Source organism: Bufo bufo, chromosome 6, assembly GCF_905171765.1.
Source record: "Bufo bufo chromosome 6, aBufBuf1.1, whole genome shotgun sequence".
NCBI lineage: Eukaryota > Metazoa > Chordata > Amphibia > Anura > Bufonidae > Bufo > Bufo bufo.
Window position 1 is genome coordinate 407430470 of NC_053394.1, and position 23095 is coordinate 407453564.

Here is a 23095-nt window from a genome sequence, read left to right on the forward strand (position 1 = left end):
AGTCTCCATAAGCAAAAAATTGTGATAAGATCCAGACAACATGTAATGTCTATGGTCATCTCTAATCCTGCCATCTCCACCTTTCTCATTATACAAGGATAAAACATACACTGCCTGTCCAAAAAAAATGTCGCCACCAAAAAAAAAAGGTCACACACTCTAATATTTCGTTGGACCGCCTTTAGCTGTGATTCCGGAACGCATTCGCATTGTTTCGATAAGCTTCTGCAATGTCACAAGATTTATTTCCATCCAGTGTTGCATTAATTTTTCACCAAGATCTTGCATTGATGATGGCAGAGTCTGACTGCTGCGCAAAGCCTTCTCCAGCACATCCCAAAGATTCTCCATGGGGTTAAGGTCTGGACTCTGTGGTGGCCAATCCATGTGTGACAATGATGTCTCCTGCTCCCTGAACCACTCTTTCACAATTTGAGCCCGATGAATCCTGGCATTGTCATCTTGGAATATGCCTGTGCCATCAGGGAAGAACAAATCCATTGATGGAATAACCTGGTCCTTCAGTAGGTTCAGGTAGTCGCTGACCTCATTCTTGGAGCACATACTGTCGCTGAACCTAGACCTGACCAACTGCAGGACCCCAGATCATAGCACTGCCCCCACAGGCTGGTACAGGAGGCACTAGGCATGATGGGGGCATCACTTCATCTGCCTCTCTTCTTACCCTGATGCGCCCATCACTCTGGAACAGGGTAAATCTGGACTCATCAGACCACATAACCTTCTTCCATTGCTCCAGATTCCAATCTTTATGCTCCCGAGCAAATTGAAGCCTTTTTTTCTGGTTTTCCTCACTGATTAGTGGTTTTCTTACAGCTACACAGCTGTTCAGTCCCAATCCCTTGAGTTCCCTTCGCATTGTGCGTGTGGAAATGCTCTTACTTTCACTATTAAACATAGCCCTGAGTTCTACTGTTCTTCTTCGTTTTGATTTCATCAAACGTTTAAGTGATCGCCGATCACCATCATTCAGGATTTCTTTCCCGCCACATTTCTTCCTCGAATACGATGGGTCCCCACTATCCGTCCAGTTTTTAATAATGCGTTGGACAGTTAACCCAATTTTAGTAGTTTCTGCAATCTCCTTAGATGTTTTCTCTGCTTGATGCATGCCAATGATTTGACCCTTCCCCAACAACATCTTTTCCACGACCACAAGATGTGTCTTTCGACATGGTTGTTTAAGAAATGAGAAGCAACTCATTGCACCAGTTGGGGTTAAATAACTTATTGCAGCTGAAAGATAATCGCTGATGCAGTAATTATCCAATAGGAGGCTCATAACTATTTGCTTAGTAAAATCCAGATGGTGACTATTTTTTGGACAGGCAGTGTATATTACTGATGGATAATACAAGATCTTCACAGCCTTCTACAGATCATAGGGGACATTTCATGAGACCTTATCTCCATCTACCTGATCATCCTGTGGGACATTGTGATGTTCTTCTGAACCATCCTGTGGAAGAAGAGGACTGGGACATCTCTCCGGTGTTCTTCTCTTCTTCTTTACTGTAGGAAACACATCCAGTGACTGAATTCATTCCTTACATACAGATAATGAGAGGACGTGTGTATTTAGTCATGTCTATTACCTGGTGATGTGAGCGGCCGGTGATCCTCCATCATGATGTCCTTGTACAGATCTTTGTGTTCTTCTAAATACTCCCACTCCTCCATGGAGAAATAGATGGTGACATCTTGACACCTTATAGGAACCTGACAACACAATGATACAGTCATCACCCAGATCCCTTCATAGCGTTCCTGTATAATGTCCCAGCATTCCCAGCAGTGTCACCTCTCCAGTCAGCAGCTCAATCATCTTGTTGGTGAGTTCTAGGATCTTCTCTCTATTGATTTCCTCATGTATCAGGGGGTGAGGTGGAGGCCCTGTCATTGGGCTCAGGGTTCTTCCCCATCCTTCAGACACAGGGTCCTGACAGCGCTCACTAGAGGTCTTCTTCACTACTGTGTAGTCCTGGTTATGGAGAGACACAGTAATAAATATCACTCCATACATCTCCAGAGTCCCTCACCTCTCCAGTCATGTCCATCTGTTAGTAACATAGATAAGATGATGTAATGTGACATCATCAGAACCTCTCACCTCTCCAGTAAGCCGGAAGAGGATCTCTAGGGTGAGATTTATTATACTCTCCGCCATCTTGTCCCTGTCCCTGTCCATCCTTGATGGGTCAATCAGGAGAAGGATCTTATATAGAAGATATCCACTGAGCGGATCCTATATTGTAGGAACCTGAATGGAGAGAAGATGAGAAGATGGAAAATCCTACAAAATCCCATGCAAAATACAATTACTGGAGACAATAAGACAAGACATCGGAGGAGATAATAAAGTGTAGATGTTGTGTTCTCTTGTTTATAGCCGAGGACCAGCACTATGATGGTGGAGGAGACAGGACACAGGAGGCCGGGGACCAGCAATATGATGGTGGAGGAGGCAGGACACAGGAGCCGGGGACCAGCACTATGATGGTGGAGGAGGCAGGACACAGGAGGTCAGGGACCAGCACTATGATGGTGGAGGAGACAGGACACAGGAGGACGGTGGAGGAGGCAGGACGATGGTGGAGGAGGCAGGACAGGAGCAGGGGCCCCGTCTGTAATGGTGAAGGAGGAAAGACAGGAGCAGGGGCCCCTTCTATGATGGTGGAGGAGGCAGGACAGGAGCAGGGGCCCCTTCTATTATGGTGGAGGAGGTAGGACAGGAGCAGGGGCCCCTTCTATGATGGTGGAGGAGACAGAACAGGAGCAGGGGCCCCTTCTATTATGGTGGAGGAGACAGAACAGGAGCAGGGGCCCCTTCTATTATGGTGGAGGAGGCAGGACAGGAGCAGGGGCCCCTTCTATTATGGTGGAGGAGGTAGGACAGGAGCAGGGGCCCCTTCTATGATGGTGGAGGAGGCAGGACAGGAGCAGGGGCCCCTTCTATGATGGTGGAGGAGACAGGACAGGAGCAGGGGCTCCTTCTATTATGGTGGAGGAGGCAGGACAGGAGCAGGGGCCCCTTCTATGATGGTGGAGGAGGCAGGACAGGAGCAGGGGCCCCTTCTATGATGGTGGAGGAGACAGAACAGGAGCAGGGGCCCCTTCTATGATGGTGGAGGAGGCAGGACAGGAGCAGGAGCCCCTTCTATTATGGTGGAGGAGGTAGGACAGGAGCAGGGGCGCCTTCTATGATGGTGGAGGAAGCAGGACAGGAGCAGGGGCCCCTTCTATGATGGTGGAGGAGACAGGACAGGAGCAGGGGCCCCTTCTATGATGGTGGAGGAGACAGGACAGGAGCAGGGGCTACTTCTATTATGGTGGAGGAGGCAGGACAGGAGCAGGGGCCCCTTCTATGATGGTGGAGGAGGCAGGACAGGAGCAGGGGCCCCTTCTATGATGGTGGAGGAGGCAGGACAGGAGCAGGGGCCCCTTCTATGATGGTGGAGGAGGCAGGACAGGAGCAGGGGCCCCTTCTATGATGGTGGAGGAGGCAGGACAGGAGCAGGGGCCCCTTCTATGATGGTGGAGGAGACAGGACAGGAGCAGGGGCCCCTTCTATTATGGTGGAGGAAGCAGGACAGGAGCAGGGGCCCCTTCTATGATGGTGGAGGAGGCAGGACAGGAGCAGGGGCCCGTCTATAATTCCATCACATGTTAGTCCTTCTACTATACATCAGATAAATAAGTAGAAAAGTCCTTCCAGTAACAGTATCCAGGGTGCAGCTGCCGTCCCATCACTTACCATAACGCCTAGGTGTGAAAGGGTTAATGTCCCCTCTGCCCCAGTAATCCTGACAGACAATGGCGGTGACTACACATACCTCCACCTGCACCGCTAGACACTGCATGTATCGGGGAGGGGAGAGACTAGTAGGCTAAAGGACCTTTCATGATGTAATGACCATGTGATCGTGTGTGGGAGGAGTCTGGCTCCAGGTTGTGTGGCTGAAGGAGGTTAAGGACCTGTAATGATGTCATGACCATGTGATTATATGTGGGAGGAGTCAGGCTCCAGGTTGTGTGGCTGAAGGAGGTAAAAGGACCTTTCATGATGTCATGACCATGTGATCAAGTGTAGGAGGAGTCAGACTCCATGCTGTATTGCTGGAGCAGGTAAAGGACCTGCGATGATGTCATTACCATGTGATTCTGTGTGGGAGGAGCCAGGCTCCAGGTTGTGTGGCTGGGGGAGGTAAAGGACCTTTCATGATGTCATAACCATGTGATCATGTGTGGAAGGAGTCAGGCTCCAGGTTGTGTGGCTGGGCGAGGTAAAGGACCTTTCATGACGTCATGACCATGTGATCATGTGTGGGAGGAGTCGGGCTCCAGGCTGTACTGCTGGAGCAGGTAAAGGACCTGTGATGATGTCATGACCATGTGACCATTTCTGGGAGGAGCCATGCTCCAGTCTGTTTTCTAGGAGCATAAGTAGATAACCCGCTCCCAGCCGTCCCAGATCCGGGGACTCAGTCTACTGTGTGGGGGGCACTAAAGGGGTGGGACCGGACATGTGTAGATGTTAGAGATGGGAAGTTCGGATCTTTCACATGAATTGATTCTTCGGTTTTCTTGCTTAGCTCTTGGCACTTGGTCTGAGGAAGTGAACGGAAGCCGTCAGGACAGGACTCAGGAGCCGTGGTGTGCAATGCATTGTCACCCACAGTGACAGACAGTACAACCAAGTGACGTGAATTAGGGGTGGGCGATATGGCCTAAAATCTATATTGCGATATAATTTTAAGCATGTGTGATATGCGATATATTGTTTTCTATATTTGGGGGGGTGTTTAAACTTTCTTTTTTTTACTTTTTATTTAATAACTATTAGCCTCCTTAAGGGCTAGAACTCTTGTCATATTCACCCTAATAGAGCTCTATCAGGGTGAATAGGACTTTACACTCTCCCTGCTGCCCTGTGCTTTTTGCACACAACAGCAGCCAGCCTCTTATGTGCCCCCCAGCCTCTCCCTCTTATCAGCCCCCTCTGGTATCCCCAAATGATCCTGCTTATAAAGTGCAAGCCACACCTCCCCATGCGGCAGTGGCCAATCACATAGTTGCATATTCCACCATTCTTCCACAATATACACTGCTCAAAAAAATAAAGGGAACACAAAAATAACACATCCTAGATCTAAGTTAATTAAATATTCTTCTGAAATACTTTGTTCTTTACATAGTTGAATGTGCTGACAACAAAATCACACAAAAATGGAAATCAAATTTTTTAACCCATGGAGGTCTGGATTTGGAGTCACACTCAAAATTAAAGTGGAAAAACACACTACAGGCTGATCCAACTTTGATGTAATGTCCTTAAAACAAGTCAAAATGAGGCTCAGTAGTGTGTGTGGCCTCCACGTGCCTGTATGACCTCCCTACAACGCCTGTGCATGCTCCTGATGAGGTGGCGGACGGTCTCCTGAGGGATCTCCTCCCAGACCTGGACTAAAGCATCTGTCAACTCCTGGACAGTCTGTGGTGCAACGTGATGTTGGTGGATAGAGCGAGACATGATGTCCCAGATGTGCTCAATTGGATTCAAGTCTGGGGAACGGACGGGCCAGTCCATAGCATCAATGCCTTCGTCTTGCAGGAACTGCTGACACACTCCAGCCACATGAGGTCTAGCATTGTCTTGCATTAGGAGGAACCCAGGGCCACCGCACCAGCATATGGTCTCACAAGGGGTCTTAGGATCTCATCTCGGTACCTAATGGCAGTCAGGCTACCTCCGGCGAGCACATGGAGGGCTGTGCGGCCCTCCAAAGAAATGCCACCCCACACCATTACTGACCCAATGCCAAACCGGTCATGCTGGAGGATGTTGCAGGCAGCAGAACGTTCTCCACGGCGTCTCCAGACTCTGTCACGTCTGTCACATGTGCTCAGTGTGAACCTGCTTTCATCTGTGAAGAGCACAGGGCGCCAGTGGCGAATTTGCCAATCTTGGTGTTCTCTGGCAAATGTCAAACGTCCGGCACGGTGTTGGGCTGTAAGCACAACCCCCACCTGTGGACGTCGGGCCCTCATATCACCCTCATGGAGTCTGTTTCTGACCATTTGAGCAGACACATGCACATTTGCGGCCTGCTGGAGGTCATTTTGCAGGGCTCTGGCAGTGCTCCTCCTGTTCCTCCTTGCACAAAGGCGGAGGTAGCGGTCCTGCTGCTGGGTTGTTGCCCTCCTACGGCCTCCTCCACGTCTCCTGATGTACTGGCCTGTCTCCTGGTAGCGCCTCCATGCTCTGGACACTACGCTGACAGACACAGCAAACCTTCTTGCCACAGCTCGCATTGATGTGCCATCCTGGATAAGCTGCACTACCTGAGCCACGTGTGTCGGTTGTAGACTCCGTCTCATGCTACCACTAGAGTGAAAGCCCCGCCAGCATTCAAAAGTGACCAAAACATCACCCAGGAAGCATAGGAACTGAGAAGTGGTCTGTGGTCACCACCTGCAGAACCACTCCTTTATTGGGGGTGTCTTGCTAATTGCCTATAATTTCCACCTGTTGTCTATCCCATTTGCACAACAGCATGTGAAATTGATTGTCACTCAGTGTTGCTTCCTAAGTGGACAGTTTGATTTCACAGAAGTGTGATTGACTTGGAGTTACATTGTGTTGTTTAAGTGTTCCCTTTATTTTTTTGAGCAGTGTATAATAAAATGTGTTCACATTCTTTCAATTGAATTATACATTAATCATCCCATATGAAAAATAGCACTCTCAGCTGGTGATCTATAGAACGCATAACTCCGTGATGCATCATTACAGCGCGTCCCCCTGTATCCAGTGCGCATGTCCAGGGAGGAGAAAACGTTCCCTAACGTGTCTAACACTAATCACATGATCACAAACTAACCCGTCCATGCGATCATAACTGCAGCCGAGCCGCTTCCTACTCCTCCCACAGGCTGCGCGCCGTTACTAGGGACGCACAATGAACACCCCGCCCCCATACAGACCCGCTGGCAGCAAACATACCAATGATTATCCTATGGACCAGGGATCATAAATTCATTTCCAATTATGGAGGGGGGTAAGTTCCTCCTCATTATGAATCACGGAGATGTATTCAATATACATAGAGATCGAATCCTACGGAGGAAGGAACTTAAACGGATTTTTGAATTGAAGGCACTCCAACCTTATGAGATGAATATTGAATTTAGTGTGGGTAATGTGTAGGTTATCCATGGGACATAATGATGAATTTGTGCTCAGTATTGTGATTTTTAATACGTTCTTGTTTTAACTTTTGTATTTGTAGGGACATATTCACTAAGATCACTATTGTTGTTGTACAAACCGGATTCCAAAAAAGTTGGGACACTATACAAATCGTGAATAAAAACTGAATGCAATGATGTGGAGGAGCTAACATCTAATATTTTATTCAGAATAGAACATAAATCACGGAACAAAAGTTTAAACTGAGAAAATGTACCATTTTAAGGGAAAAATATGTTGAATCAGAATATCATGGTGTCAACAAATCCCCAAAAAGTTGGGACAAGGCCATTTTCACCCCTGTGTGGCATCTCCCCTTCTTCTTACAACACTCAACAGACGTCTGGGGACCGAGGAGACCAGTTTCTCAAGTTTAGAAATAGGAATGCTCTCCCATTCTTGTCTAATACAGGCCTCTAACTGTTCAATCGTCTTGGGCCTTCTTTGTTGCACCTTCCTCTTTATGATGCGCCAAATGTTCTCTATAGGTGAAAGATCTGGACTGTAGACTGGCCATTTCAGTACCCGGATCCTTCTCCTACGCAGCCATGATGTTGTGATTGATGCAGAATGTGGTCTGGCATTATCTTGTTGAAAAATGCAGGGTCTTCCCTGAAAGAGATGACGTCTGGATGGGAGCATATGTTGTTCTAGAACCTGAATATATTTTTCTGCATTGATGGTGCCTTTCCAGACATGCAAGCTGCCCATGCCACACGCACTCATGCCACCCCATACCATCAGAGATGCAGGCTTCTGAAGTGAGCGTTGATAACAACTTGGGTTGTCCTTGTCCTCTTTGGTCCGGATGACATGGCGTCCCAGATTTCCAAAAAGAACTTCGAATCGTGACTCGTCTGACCACAGAACAGTCTTCCATTTTGCCACACTCCATTTTAAATGATCCCTGGCCCAGTGAAAACGCCTGAGCTTGTGGATCTTGCTTAGAAATGGCTTCTTCTTTGCACTGTAGAGTTTCAGGTGGCAACGGCGGATGGCACGGTGGATTGTGTTCACTGACAATGGTTTCTGGAAGTATTCCTGAGCCCATTCTGTGATTTCCTTTACAGTAGCATTCCTGTTTGTGGTGCAGTGTCGTTTAAGGGCCTGGAGATCACGGGCATCCAGTATGGTTTTACGGCCTTGACCCTGACGCACAGAGATTGTTCCAGATTCTCTGAATCTTCGGATGATGTTATGCACAGTTGATGATGATAGATGCAAAGTCTTTGCAATTTTTCGCTGGGTGACACCTTTCTGATATTGCTCCACTATCTTTCTGCGCAACATTGTGGGAATTGGTGATCCTCTACCCATCTTGGCTTCTGAGAGACACTGCCACTCTGAGAAGCTCTTTTTATACCCAATCATGTTGCCAATTCACCTAATTAGTGTTAATTGGTCTTCCAGCTCTTCGTTATGCTCAAATGTACTTTTTCCAGCCTCTTATTGCTACTTGTCCCAACTTTTTGGGGACTTGTTGACACCGTGAAATTTTGAATCAACGTATTTTTCCTTTAAAATGATACATTTACTCGGATTAAACGTTTGATCTGTCATCTACGTTCTATTACAAATAAAATATTGACATTTGCCATCTCCACATCATTGTATTGAGTTTTTATTCACAATTTGTTTAGTGTCCGAACTTTTTTGGAATCCGGTTTGTATATTGAATACATCTCCGTGATTCATAATGAGGAGGAACTTACCCCCCTCCATAATTGGAAATGAATTTATGATCGCTGGTCCATAGGATAATCATTGGTATGTTTGCTGCCAGCGGGTCTGTATGGGGGCGGGGTGTTCATTGTGCGTCCCTATTTTATTTCTTTTCTTTTTTTAAATATTTTTTTTCATCATAATAGAACAAAGCACACATTATAGTAGAAAAAACAGCCAGTACAAAGAAACCACTATACAAAAGTAGACAGCTATCTTATAAACGGATAATAGAACCCTTCATAGATTGTAAATAGGGCTGCAAATCCATACTACTACATATAATAGAACTATAAATACCCATCCCTTCCCCCCCCCATTGGCTGTCGTCACTACCAGCTCTGTTAGAGACCAACATAGTTTCACCAGTCGCTATGTCTGAACAGTCTTGCGTGCCGCTCTCCGTTTCCTTTCTATATCCTCATACACTTTAATTTGTTGAAGGTACAGAATCCATTCATTTATCGAGGGTGGAGAAACAGAACCCCAATATCTGACTAAAATAACTTTTGCCACCATCAAACCTCTCATCCAAATCTGTCTAACCCGGCCCGGAACGTCCATATCTAACGCATAATCTCCCAGCAGCACTGTCACCATCCCAGGGCTGTACCTCGAAGAGGACTCTTTTTGTAGGGTTTCAAAAACTTGTTCCCAGTATCTTTTTATTTTACTGCAGTCCCAGAGTAGATGCCTGAAACCCGCATTCACATACCCACATTTCGGACAGCAGCAGTCTCGGCCATTATTTCGGGGAAATTTCGCTTGGATTTTAGGTGTGTAGTATAACCGATGGAGGATCTTAAATTGGATTAGTCTATGGGCGTTAGAAAATGTAACCTTTCTCACATTCCTGTAGATACTAGGCCATTGTAATGGTGAGCAGTGCAACTCTTGCTCCCATTTACTTGAGCGTTTATATAAAGTTACAGTAGCCAATGCTGTTCGCAGTTTACTATATAGACTAGCTATCTTAACCCTCTCACCTGTCTGGGAATGACAATAATCAAAAAATACATTCTCCCGTGGACAAATTTATCCTTTATTCCTAGTGGCCTCATAGGCGTGTTTTAAATGTGAATACATAAACACATCTAATAATGTATTATCCGTGAAATTATAATCAAAAAAAGTTTTAAAGTGTCCGCCTAAAAAAAGATGACACATATTAACCACCCGCCTACGTGACCAGTAAGCAAAATCAGTGATTTTATAGAATTCCGTCAAGTTCCTGTTCTTCCACACAGGAGTGAAGGCGAAAGAGTGGGAAACTTTCAAGATCCTCTTAAGCTTATTCCAAACCATTTGTAACGTCCAAGGGATCAAAAAAGACTTCCTTACCCCCAAATAGCCAGACTCCAAACATGAGAGAATTTTCTCTATTGGTTTCCCCAGAACCTGCATTAGATATTGTGCTAATAAACTATAAGTGAATCCACAACACCGCTGAACCTGTGCACACAAATAATATCCCTGAAAGAAAGGGAATGATAGCCCGCCGTCTAATTCCGACAACCATAGATATTTTTGTTTTATTCTCACCCTCTTTCTTCCCCATATTAGATCGTTAATAAGACTCTCCAATCTATAAAAGAAGATATCATCGATCCAAACTAGGGAAGCACACATCGGGTACATCACAATAGGAAGGATAATCATTTTAATCAGCGCTATTCGATCCACCTGAGCCAGGATCAATTTCTGCCAAGCACATATTTTAGACTTTACTTTGTTCAAGACCGGGGCTAAATTAAGCTCATAAAACCTCTTTATAGGGAGACCAATCTTGATCCCCAAGTAATCCAGTGTATCATTCGGGGCAAGAACCTTTACTCCACTCCCCTCATCTACGGCCTTGCGGTTAAGCGGGAGGAGTGATGACTTGGACCAATTAATCAAGTAGCCCGAGAATCTACCAAAGTCCTCTATTACTGCCATCACATAAGGGAGAATTTTCCATCCCCGGTCCAAAAACAAAATAACATCATCGGCATAGAGGCTTATTTTATCTCTCACTCCTGCCACCCCAAAGCCGTCTATACTGTTATCTATGCGGATCTTACAGGCCAATAGTTCAATAAATAAAGCAAAAAGAAGGGGAGAGAGGGCATCCCTGTCTCATCCCACGCCACATCATAATGGGGGAGGAATAGATACCATTGATGTTCAGCCGGGCTAACGGCTGTTCATATAGCATTCGAGTCATCTCTATAAACACGGTCCCTAATCCAAAGTGAGACATAGTAGCCCACAGAAAAGACCACTCCATCCTGTCAAACGCCTTTGCGGCGTCTAAAGACAGGATGGAGTGGTCTGGACCACCCCCAACCGAGAGATTCAAGTAAACCCTATAGAGACTCATCTGTATCTGCCGGCCCCGAATGAATCACGTCTGATTATTATGTACCAGAGAGGCTATAACCCTTTTCAGGCGATTAGCCAAAATTTTAGCAAAGATCTTATAATCTGTATTTAAGAGCGATATGGGTCTATATGATCCCATATCGCATCTATCTTTATCCTTTTTCAACACCAAGGAAATCACTGCCTCCCTAAATGATGGGGGCAGAGCGCCAGATGCACAGGATTCATTCAGGACCCGCAAAAGGATTGGAAGGAGCGATTTGGCGTGGTATCTATAAAGTTCAAACGGCAAACCATCAGGGCCAGGAGATTTATTATATTTCAATAGTGGAAGGATCGATCGTAGCTCCTCCAGGTCAATAGGTCGATCCAACATTTCCCTATACTGTAGTTCTCACTGGGGAAGTCCTAGTTGTTGTAGATATTGCTCCATATCATCCCGTCTAAACGTATTGTCAGACTGATAGAGCACAGAGTAATATTTCACAAATTCCTCCCTAATCAGCGCTGAGGATCTCACCCTATTACCTTTTCAATTCCTGATCTCACTTATAGTAGTAGCCTCTCTCTGATTGGCAACCAGCCGTGCCAAGAACTTTCCTGTTTTACCCGATTCGCTAAAACGATTTTGACCCTGGAAAAGAAGCTTATGTTGAGCTTTACTATATAGAAGTATCTTGAACTGGGTTATGTTTTGCTCATTATGGTTAGCCATCATTACCCCCTTTAATCTCCTGATTGTTTCTGTCAACTGTTGTTCCCTTTGACGAAGTTCAGATCTATACCGGTTAATTTTAGAAAAGTATATACTCCTTATATGGGCCTTCAATGCATCCCACACATAATGAATTTGTGTCGATCCTACATTGAACCCCCAAAATTCCTGTATTTCATAATCTACCTGACCCTGCTCTCCTATCAGATCCAGCCAGTGCGAGTTCAATTTAAAGTTTCTGTCCCTAGTAACAGCGCGCAGCCTGTGGGAGGAGTAGGAAGCGGCTCGGCTGCACTGATGATCGCATGGACGGGTTAGTTTGTGATCATGTGATTAGTGTTAGACACGTGAGGGAACGTTTTCTCCTCCCTGGACATGCGCACTGGATACAGGGGGACGCGCTGTAATGATGCATCACGGAGTTATGCGTTCTATAGATCACCAGGTGAGAGTGCTATTTTTCATATGGGATGATTAATGTATAATTCAATTGAAAGTATGTGAACACATTTTATTATATATTGTGGAAGAATGGTGGAATATGCAACTATGTGATTGGCCACTGCCACATGGGGAGGTGTGGCTTGCACTTTATAAGCAGGATCATTTGGGGATCACATTGTGCTTGATAAAGGCTATGCTATAGCCAAAACGTAGCAACTTTTGTAACCACGTATTTCATGTAAGCAGTTCCCAATAAAGGGACATTCACAGGACAGGTACACTACACATGAAGGCTTCGGACATGCATGTATTTAAGTCGCAGGTCCCGAGAATTACAAAGTCCCGGCGCATGCGCAGTAGGTTGGAGGTGGCTTAAAATGCCAGAGACCGCACGCAGGCGCAGTCTGAGCGTTCAATTATCTTGAATCCCAATACCTAGCGCAGGCGCACTCTTTGCAGCCTAAGAAGATTGAGCTGCAGACAGAAACATTGGGACATGCACATTATAATCCGATATGCCAAACGATGGATTTAAATCCTGAAGGCTCCGACTATGTACATAACAAGTGGCAAAGCCTCTAGAATTACTAAGTCCCGGCACATGCGCAGAGGGCTGGAAATGACTGGCAAATATGTTAAAGACTGCACGCAGGCACAGTCTGAGCGGATAAGTATCCTGAACTCTAACACCTAGCGCATGCGCAGTGGACTGAAAAGATCGGGCTGCAGACAGAAGAATCCAGACATGCGCAGTGAAATCCGAGATGCAAGACGACGGAACAAAGTCCTGATACATGCGCAAAGCCTAACTGGTTAGTGATTGGATGAAGATACCGCAGGAGGTACTATCAGGTACGATCTGGAAAAAAGGCGATCATCGATAGGCTAAGGAACCCACTTAGCAACAATAGTGACACACATTAGCTATTGCCATTATGACGCTGGGAGGGAGGTTTTAAAAGGTCTGGTCCCGCCCCATTCACGAGCAAACTGCCCAAACCCCTGAAGACGCCAACAGCTTTGGCGAAACATGTCGGGGGGCAGCATGTGATCTTTGTGTATTTTAACCAGCTACCGTCGGCATGATAGTCACTATAGAACAGTACTGAGTGATTAGGTGCAAGCAGGGGATTCCGACCCTAGCCTGCTCAGTAGGAGCGCACTGTGAGACTAACAGTGCGGCCATAACACGGCACGAGTGGAATGCATGATTCCCACATAGAAGACTTATCAATAAACTGCAGTCATTGAGCATGGACTCCCATATTGTTGAGTGGATTAGGCAGTGGCTGAGTGACAGACAGAAGAGGGTTGTAGTCAATGGAGAACATTCAAAACAAGGTCATGTTACTAGTGGGGTTCCACTGGGAACTGTACTGGGACCAATTTTGTTTAATATCTTCATAAGTGATATTGCAAAAGGCCTCGATGGTAAGGTTTGTCTTTTTGCTGATGACACAAAGATATGTAACAGGGTTGATGTTCCTGGAGGGAAACGCCAAATGGAAAAGGATTTAGGAAAACTAGAAGAATGGTCAGAACTTTGGCAACTGAAATTTAATGTGGATAAGTGCAAGATAATGCACCTGGGGCGTAAAAACCCAAGGGCAGAATATAGAATATTTGACACAGTCCTGACCTCAGTATCTGAGGAAAGGGATTTAGGAGTAATTATTTCAGAAGACTTAAAGGTGGGAAGACAATGTAATAGAGCAGCACGAAATGCCAGCAGAATGCTTGGATGTATAGGGAGAGGTATAAGCAGTAGAAAGAGTGAAGTGCTTATGCCGCTGTACAGAACACTGGTGAGACCTCACTTGGAGTATTGTGCGCAGTACTGGAGGCCATATCTCCAGAAGGATATAGATACTCTAGAGAGAGTTCAGAGAAGAGCTACTAAACTAGTACATGGATTGCAGGATAAAACTTACCAGGAAAGGTTAAAGGACCTTAATATGTATAGCTTGGAAGAAAGAAGAGACAGAGGGGATATGATAGAAACTTTTAAATACATAAAGGGAATCAACTCGGTAAAGGAGGAGAGCATATTTAAAAGAAGAAAAACTACCACAAGAGGACACAGTTTTAAATTAGAGGGGCAAAGGTTTAAAAGTAATATAAGGAAGTATTACTTTACTGAGAGAGTAGTGGATGCATGGAATAGCCTTCCTGCAGAAGTGGCAGCTGCAAATACAGTGAAGGAGTTTAAGCATGCATGGGATAGGCATAAGGCCATCCTTCATATAAGATAGGGCCAGGGGCTATCCATAGTATTCAGTATATTGGGCAGACTAGATGGGCCAAATGGTTCTTATCTGCCGACACATTCTATGTTTCTATGATTAATAAAGAGCATACTAGGCAGGAATAAGTGTTAGCCCTGCTAACCAGCACCAAAACTGGTAATAGCGATATACATAATACCGCAGACGGAGCTGATAATTTTAGAGTGTCAGTTATAGGTAGAAAGTTTTTTTAGAGACAAGTAATAAACGTTACATTTTATATTGAAACTATTAGTAACATATGTAAACCCAGGGACAACTTTGGTCCTAGTGACCTATTGTAAATAATTATACCCCTTATCACACTGGCGCAGTGTATGCAACTCAAGCAAGGAAAAGTACCTTGTCTTGGAGCAGAAAGTGTGTTTTGTCTAGAGAACCCTCTATTTTTCCCAATGTCAGTTCAAATTATGTTGTTTCTGATGTTGTAGGCTCTTTTGTAACAGATCATGGGTGGTGTCTGAAATTCCTCTACTTGTGGATAGGAATGGGCAACTACATTCCAATGCTTATTTATGACAGCTCTAATCTTATTAATCCAAGGATGGTATTTTATAACAAAGGGAATGCGTGGTTCTTTTGGGGCTTTCTCCCCCTGAGTCTCGTCAATTCTCTTACGTTGTTCTTCCAGTAATTGTTGTGGATAGCCTCTAGCTAAAAATTTGGTGGTCATTTCATCTAATCTGGTCTCACAGCTCTCCTCTTCACTAACTATGCGTTTTACCCTCTGATATTGAGAATAAGGGAGGGACCTCTTTGTGAAAGGCACATAGCGTGCCGAAACAGGTCAACTAATATGTGGCAATAAACAGAGTAATATTATTACTAACAGCGAGTGCTGATTCTCCTTTACTGCCATCTTCACGGGACGCCTGCCCTAAGATACGCGCACCGCCATTCTAAACTTACCATTGTGCCGATCAATATATATGGTACATATCACTGCAAAGGAAGGCGATGGTGGCTGACTGTCAATGGCAGGATATGTAATGGGCACCATGACAGCAAATTTTCTTCTGCTAGGCTTCTGGAAATGTCCTGGCAGAGACATGGGTGTGTAATGAAGGGGCCGCCTATGTCTGTATGGTGAAGAACAAAACTGTGGGAGCTGCTTCTGCTTATCGGCAGATTAAACTATTCTCTCTACTGGTAGTCTTTGGGGGTCATACAGAGCCTGTTCTCCATGTGTGCGCCACGTAGCCTCTGCTACCAACACTTCCTAGCAATTTGTTGAAATGAACATCCTTCTTCTTTCATTCCAATAATGCCCCCCCTCTTAAAATCTTTGAACTTTGAGTGCATTGTGGAGGCACGTCTAATTGTCAATGATCTGTCATCAAGAGGTACACTACTCAAGAGACCACTGAGAACTGTTTTATAGAGCATTAGCAGAAGCACTTTTACACCCTCTTGTGGCAAGACCCAGTGTAATCACCTCACCTGTAATCATTTACATATCTGCCTGAGACATAACTGCAGGACGAGTTTTGCAGCAATCCAACATTTCTATCTTAGGTGTACTATCTGTCTTTTTAGAGATGAAGATAATCTACTGGCTGTAGTATCCACAAAATGAGCATCCAGAAAGGGTTAGTGATGACTGTAGTCTGTGTTCTAATGTGGAGGTGCATATATATGGGGGTTTGGGTGGGACAAAAACCCAGGCTACACATTTTAGAAAACATATGCTGTTTCTGTCCTCTGGGATCCTTGACATGATCATTGCTGCCTGTACATACTTGTCTGGTGGTAGACTTAAAGCAGACTTCTTCGAGGCAGCCATTTTATCTGATGCAAAATATAATACTGTTTAGTTTTATCCACACAAAATTGTGTTCACTGCTTGAAATAAATGTTCATTATCTACTCTACATTATTACTCTTGTATGACGCGTGGCTTTACTTTATATGTATTGTTCTATTTCTCAATAGCAAAAGTAGAAAAAAATTAAAATGGCTTTTCCCACCACGAGTCTTATGATGGTCAACAAGAAGGACTTCAGAGTAAAAACATTTCCCACATCCTGAACAGGGACATGGCTTCTCCCCTGTGTTAATTCTGTGATATCAACATCTGAGTAAATGGTTTCTTCCCAGCGTGATTTATTTGATGTCTAATAAGATCTCATCTTTGAATGAAACATTTCCCACATTCTGAACATGAGAATGATTTCTCCCCTGTGTGAATTCTCTGATGAATGAGGTATTATTTATCTGTAAAACATTCCCACATTCTAACCACTCAGTGACCAGGCCTGTTTAGGCCTTTATGGCATGTGTCACTTTAGCAGAGAATAACTAAGCTGTAAGGGTTTTGCACTTCCTAATAATTCTGACAATGTTTTATATCATATTTTGTACTTTATTTAGGTGGTAAACACATACAATTGTACTATATTTTTTCAAGAATGTAAAAAAAAAAACACTTTTCATATGCATAACACTTTGCATGCATAATGTTCAACATCTTTAACAAAAATATATTTTCCCCTTCACCCTCCATGACGGCACCATAAATCATGAGATGATCCTCCTACCACCATGCAGGGACAGGAAGGTTAAAATATTTTCTCCTCAGTGTCTTCCTGTTCCTGTCCCTTTCAGGTGGGGAGAGAAGCAAGAACATAGTTACAAGTTCATTCAGGAGGGACTACCTTGAGCAAGTATGACTGATTTGCTATGGATGCCTGCTGTGATGCTTTAGATCCCTGTATCCTCATTGTGCCAGAGCAGCAGCGACTAAGAAACTCCGGTAGTCTCTCAATTCTTTACCAGCAGCTTCCTGTCTGAGATCTTCTGCTCCGGTGGATGACATCACCAGGGACATCTGAACAAGCCAATTTGCCAGAATCTGGCACGTGGGTTAAGTCGGAAGTCACCCTCTGACCAAGGAACAGCAGGTCTTGAAAAGGCTTTGACGTTTTCCATGTTGACAAAGTGGGAGTGTGCAGAGCCTGACATTGGTGCTGCTGTGAGTGCATGAAGTAATGTTTTCATGTCAAGATTGTGAGTATTGTGACTAATGTGTGTATTCCCTCTATCTCTCTCTGATATAGAATATGGTGATAAGGATACATCTGTTAGACCTAAAACAGTTAAAAAAAAAATCTAGATCACAGGAATTTGTATGGTTAAATATCATGAATACTGATGATATTGTAAGGGAGGAAGTGCCTTCCTTGAAAGATGAAATTAAGGACTTAGTACGGCAAGAAAGCCGTTCAGCAATGGCAGAAAAGTCATCAATTTCTTGCTTTCTGTCTATTTGAAAACAGAAGCATCTGAGTAGAGGCTTACTCCTCTTCTACCTCTGAGTCTGGATCAGAAAATCCAGATCTGTTCCCTCATGTAGTTTACCAGCGGCGGTGCCTACTGCCAGCATCCTCCTTCCTGCTCTGGGTGGAGCTCAGACTCCGTGCTCAGAATCTTATGATTGTGTATAGGGCATGCGTGCCCACCCCCTCAGTCTTCCCCACCCTAGGGCTGGTTTCCAACTTTTGTTCGTAGCCTTGTCTAAATTCCTGTGAGTGAAGGTGTTACTGTGATTCTTGTCATTACTGTGTAATGGACCCTATATCTTGTTTAATGGACCTTGCCTTATTGCCACCTGCCCTTGTCTTACAGATTTTGCTATCTTGCAGCCTGCCCTCTGACCTCGTTTACAGACTTCGCTATAGTTTCGCCTGCCCTGACCTTGGACTTTGTACTCAGACTTTGCCTTGCCAACGCCTTATCAGCCTCTGGCCTCCTAGCACCTTCTGGGTGCACCATACCATCTGGAGTTCAGTTCAGCGGGTCCACACCCAGGTATCTGTTCCCTTGTGTTCCAACCCACCTAAGAGGTAGCACCTGGTGTACCCCTCGGGAAAGTCTATCCTCACCATCAGAGGTATTGTGAAGAATGAGAGGTTGGTTGGTCACGTAGGACAGTGGGTTTGCACCCGCTGATAATTAAAATTCCATTTTATGGGGAACAATTTCTTGCTAAAGACCTAAAAAACATTCTTAAAAAAGCATCAGATTCGAAAAATACTTTTTCAGATGATATTAATAGGAAATATCAAATTTTTTAAATTATAAACAAAGCAAACATAACAGATTTTTTTTTAATCTCAACAGTTCAGTAACAACAAAGAAATGACGCCAGAAGTCCTGTGGAAGGAAGATGTATATGGTTTGTGGAATCCTGGAGGAAAATCTCTCCGAGTCCAAGGTTAATAATTGTCTTATCCCCGGGATTACATAATTCCACGTGTAGTAATTCCTGCCACAAACTTTGTGATTATTTCAATGAAAAGTTCATGCAATTTGCAAAAATTTTAGAAGAAGGAGTAATACATTTACTGGTCATGCAGGTGTTAGTTCCTGTATCTATGAATCAAATAGATGACGGACACTATTTAATGGTAATCATGTCTAAATAATAAACTTACAAAGATTAAAGAAACTTATAAAATACGAAAGATTCAAAATGGAATCTATAAAATTAACAGTTCATTTTTGCAGGAAGAGGTATAAATTGGCTTCTCCCCTGTGTGAATTCTTTGATGTGTAACAATATCTGGTTTACGGTTAAAGCATTTTTAAAATTCTAAACATAAGAATGGCTTTTCCCCTATATGGGTTCTTTGATACGTAACCAAATAATTTTTTATAGCAAAACATTTCCCGCAATCTAATCTGAACATAAAAGTGGCTTCTCCCCTGTGTGAAATATATGATGTTCATTAAGATCTGAAATATTTACAAAGCATTTCCCACATTCTGAACATGAATATGGCTTCTCTCCTGTGTGAAGTCTCTGATGTCTAACAAGATCTTTTTTTACAGCAAAACATTTCCCACATTCTGAACATGAATATTGCTTCTCCCCTGTGTGACTCCTCTGATGTTTAACAAGATGTGATTTATCGTTAAAACATTTTCCACATTCTAAGCATGAAAATGGCTTCTCCCCTGTATGAGTTCTTTGATGTCTAACCAGATGTTGCTTTTCAACAAAACCTTTCCCACATTCTGAACATGAAAACGGCTTCTCCCCTGTGTGAATTCTCTGATGAGTAACAAGATGTGATTTATAGTTAAAACATTTCCCACATTCTGAACATGAATATGGCTTCTCCCCTGTGTGAATTCTCCGATGTTTAATAAGAGATGAGCTATCATTAAAACATTTTCCACATCCTGAACATGAGAATGGCCTCTCCCCTGTGTGAATTCTCCGATGAGTAACAAGATGTTTTTTATAGTTAAAACATTTTCCACATTCTGAACATGAGAATGGCTTTTCCCCTGTGTGAATTCTCTGATGAGTAACAAGATATGATTTGTCGTTAAAACATTTTCCACATTCTGAACATGAAAATGGCTTCTCTCCTGTGTGAACTCTTTGATGTGTAACAAGATTTGATTTATCGTTAAAACATTTTCCACATTCTAAACATGAGAATGGCTTCTCCCCTGTATGAGTTCTTTGATGTGAAACCAGATATTTTTTTATAGGAAAACATTTCCCACATTCTGAACATGAATATGGCTTCTCCCCTGTGTGAACTCTGTGATGTATAACAAGTTCAGATTTATAGGTATAACATTTCCCACATTCTAAACATGAAAATGGCTTCTTTCTTATGTGAGAGGTTTGACGTTTAACACCTTTTCTGTGACTTTTATTTTGTGTTACAGTCTGTGATGAATCAGAAGATTGGACCTGTTTAAAAGGATCAGGTGATACATTTTTGCTGTGAATGGGTGAGGATATATCTTGGAACTTAGCATGTCCTTCATACGTATCTCGTGTGACACCATGATCATATACTTCAAAATGTGATGATATCACATATTTCTCTGAGTTCCTGGTACAGTCATCTGCCAAAAGTACAACACATTTTATTATTTTTTTATAATTTAACATAAAATTCTGTTTATGTCTTATAACATTTCTATATATAAAACAAACTCCATAGACATTACAAAGCACAGAGAAAAACTAAGTATGAATTGACTAAAACTAAAAGTTGGGCCCCACACCAAGTTTTTGAACACTACACCACCTCCCCTAGCAATCTCCCTGTAAGTCCCCCCTCCCCCTTCCCCGGCTAGCCAAGGACACCCATAGTCAACACATAACCTCACCTCCCACCCACTCAGTCATGTAAAAAATATAAAACACTACAACTGGACAAGAGGAGTTAACAATAGTTTACTTAACAGTACGCTGCCCCGGCCCTCTGTGCTCTTAGTGCCCACACAGCAGTTATTTCCCTTTATTGCCACTTCACAGTATTAACGCCCCTTAGTCCCCCAAATGGTAGTATGCCCCCTTAGTGCCTTCTCATAGTGCTCCGGCAAAGAATAAAGCCCCCTTAGTGCCGTTGAAGCCATCTTTGCTGTCTTGTCTGGTTTAATTTGTTTGCGTGCCTAACAAAATAGTAATACACTGCGTGCAGAATTATTAGGCAAATGAGTATTTTGACCACATCATCCTCTTTATGCATGTTGTCTTACTCCAAGCTGTTTAGGCTCGAAAGCCTACTACCAATTAAGCATATTAGGTGATGTGCATCTCTGTAATGAGAAGGGGTGTGGTCTAATGACATCAACACCCTATATTAGGTGTGCATAATTATTAGGCAACTTACTTTCCTTTGGCAAAATGGGTCAAAAGAAGGACTTGACAGGCTCAGAAAAGTCAAAAATAGTGAGATATCTTGCAGAGGGATGCAGCACTCTTAAAATTGCAAAGCTTCTGAAGCGTGATCATCGAACAATCAAGCGTTTCATTCAAAATAGTCAACAGGGTCGCAAGAAGCGTGTGGAAAAACCAAGGCGCAAAATAACTGCCCATGAACTGAGAAAAGTCAAGCGTGCAGCTGCCAAGATGCCACTTGCCACCAGTTTGGCCATATTTCAGAGCTGCAACATCACTGGAGTGCCCAAAAGCACAAGGTGTGCAATACTCAGAGACATGGCCAAGGTAAGAAAGGCTGAAAGACGACCACCACTGAACAAGACACACAAGCTGAAACGTCAAGACTGGGCCAAGAAATATCTCAAGACTGATTTTTCTAAGGTTTTATGGACTGATGAAATGAGAGTGAGTCTTGATGGGCCAGATGAAAGGGCCCGTGGCTGGATTGGTAAAGGGCAGAGAGCTCCAGTCCGACTCAGACGCCAGCAAGGTGGAGGTGGAGTACTGGTTTGGGCTGGTATCATCAAAGATGAGCTTGTGGGGCCTTTTCGGGTTGAGGATGGAGTCAAGCTCAACTCCCAGTCCTACTGCCAGTTTCTAGAAGAAACCTTCTTCAAGCAGTGGTACAGGAAGAAGTCTGCATCCTTCAAGAAAAACATGATTTTCATGCAGGACAATGCTCCATCACACGCGTCCAAGTACTCCACAGCGTGGCTGGCAAGAAAGGGTATAAAAGAAGAAAATCTAATGACATGGCCTCCTTGTTCACCTGATCTGAACCCCATTGAGAACCTGTGGTCCATCATCAAATGTGAGATTTACAAGGAGGGAAAACAGTACACCTCTCTGAACAGTGTCTGGGAGGCTGTGGTTGCTGCTGCACGCAATGTTGATGGTGAACAGATCAAAACACTGACAGAATCCATGGATGGGAGGCTTTTGAGTGTCCTTGCAAAGAAAGGTGGCTATATTGGTCACTGATTTGTTTTTGTTTTGTTTTTGAATGTCAGAAATGTATATTTGTGAATGTTGAGCTGTTATATTGGTTTCACTGATAAAAATAAATAATTGAAATGGGTATATATTTGTTTTTTGTTATGTTGCCTAATAATTATGCACAGTAATAGTCACCTGCACACACAGATATCCCCCTAAAATAGCTAAAACTAAAAACAAACTAAAAACTACTTCCAAAAATATTCAGCTTTGATATTAATGAGTTTTTTGGGTTCATTGAGAACATGGTTGTTGTTCAATAATAAAATTAATCCTCAAAAATACAACTTGCCTAATAATTCTGCACTCCCTGTATAGTAGAATTGTTCTAGACATAAGGTTTGGTGGTCAGCACATTAAGTCACTATACACCGGAGCAGAGTTCTGATTGGTGGGGCTAGTTGCAGATGCGTCATCAGTGCTATAGGAACACAGTGGGATTACTCACCAGATCCTACCCCCAGGCTTTATAGCTGAAACGCGATGGCCCCTATCACTTATGGGTATGCACATATTTTTGTTGATATTGCAATTCATATTAGGTACAATAACTATTAACAATCTCTTGTCATTTATGTGTAACCGGCAATTACTTGACATTATATGCA

The 23095-nt window shown here is 43.6% G+C and overlaps 1 pseudogene; it reads right to left on the reverse strand.

Annotated features, from left to right (window-relative positions):
- The window catches only part of LOC121005796, a 119726-nt pseudogene that overhangs the window by 91430 nt on the left and 5201 nt on the right, over positions 1–23095 (reverse strand).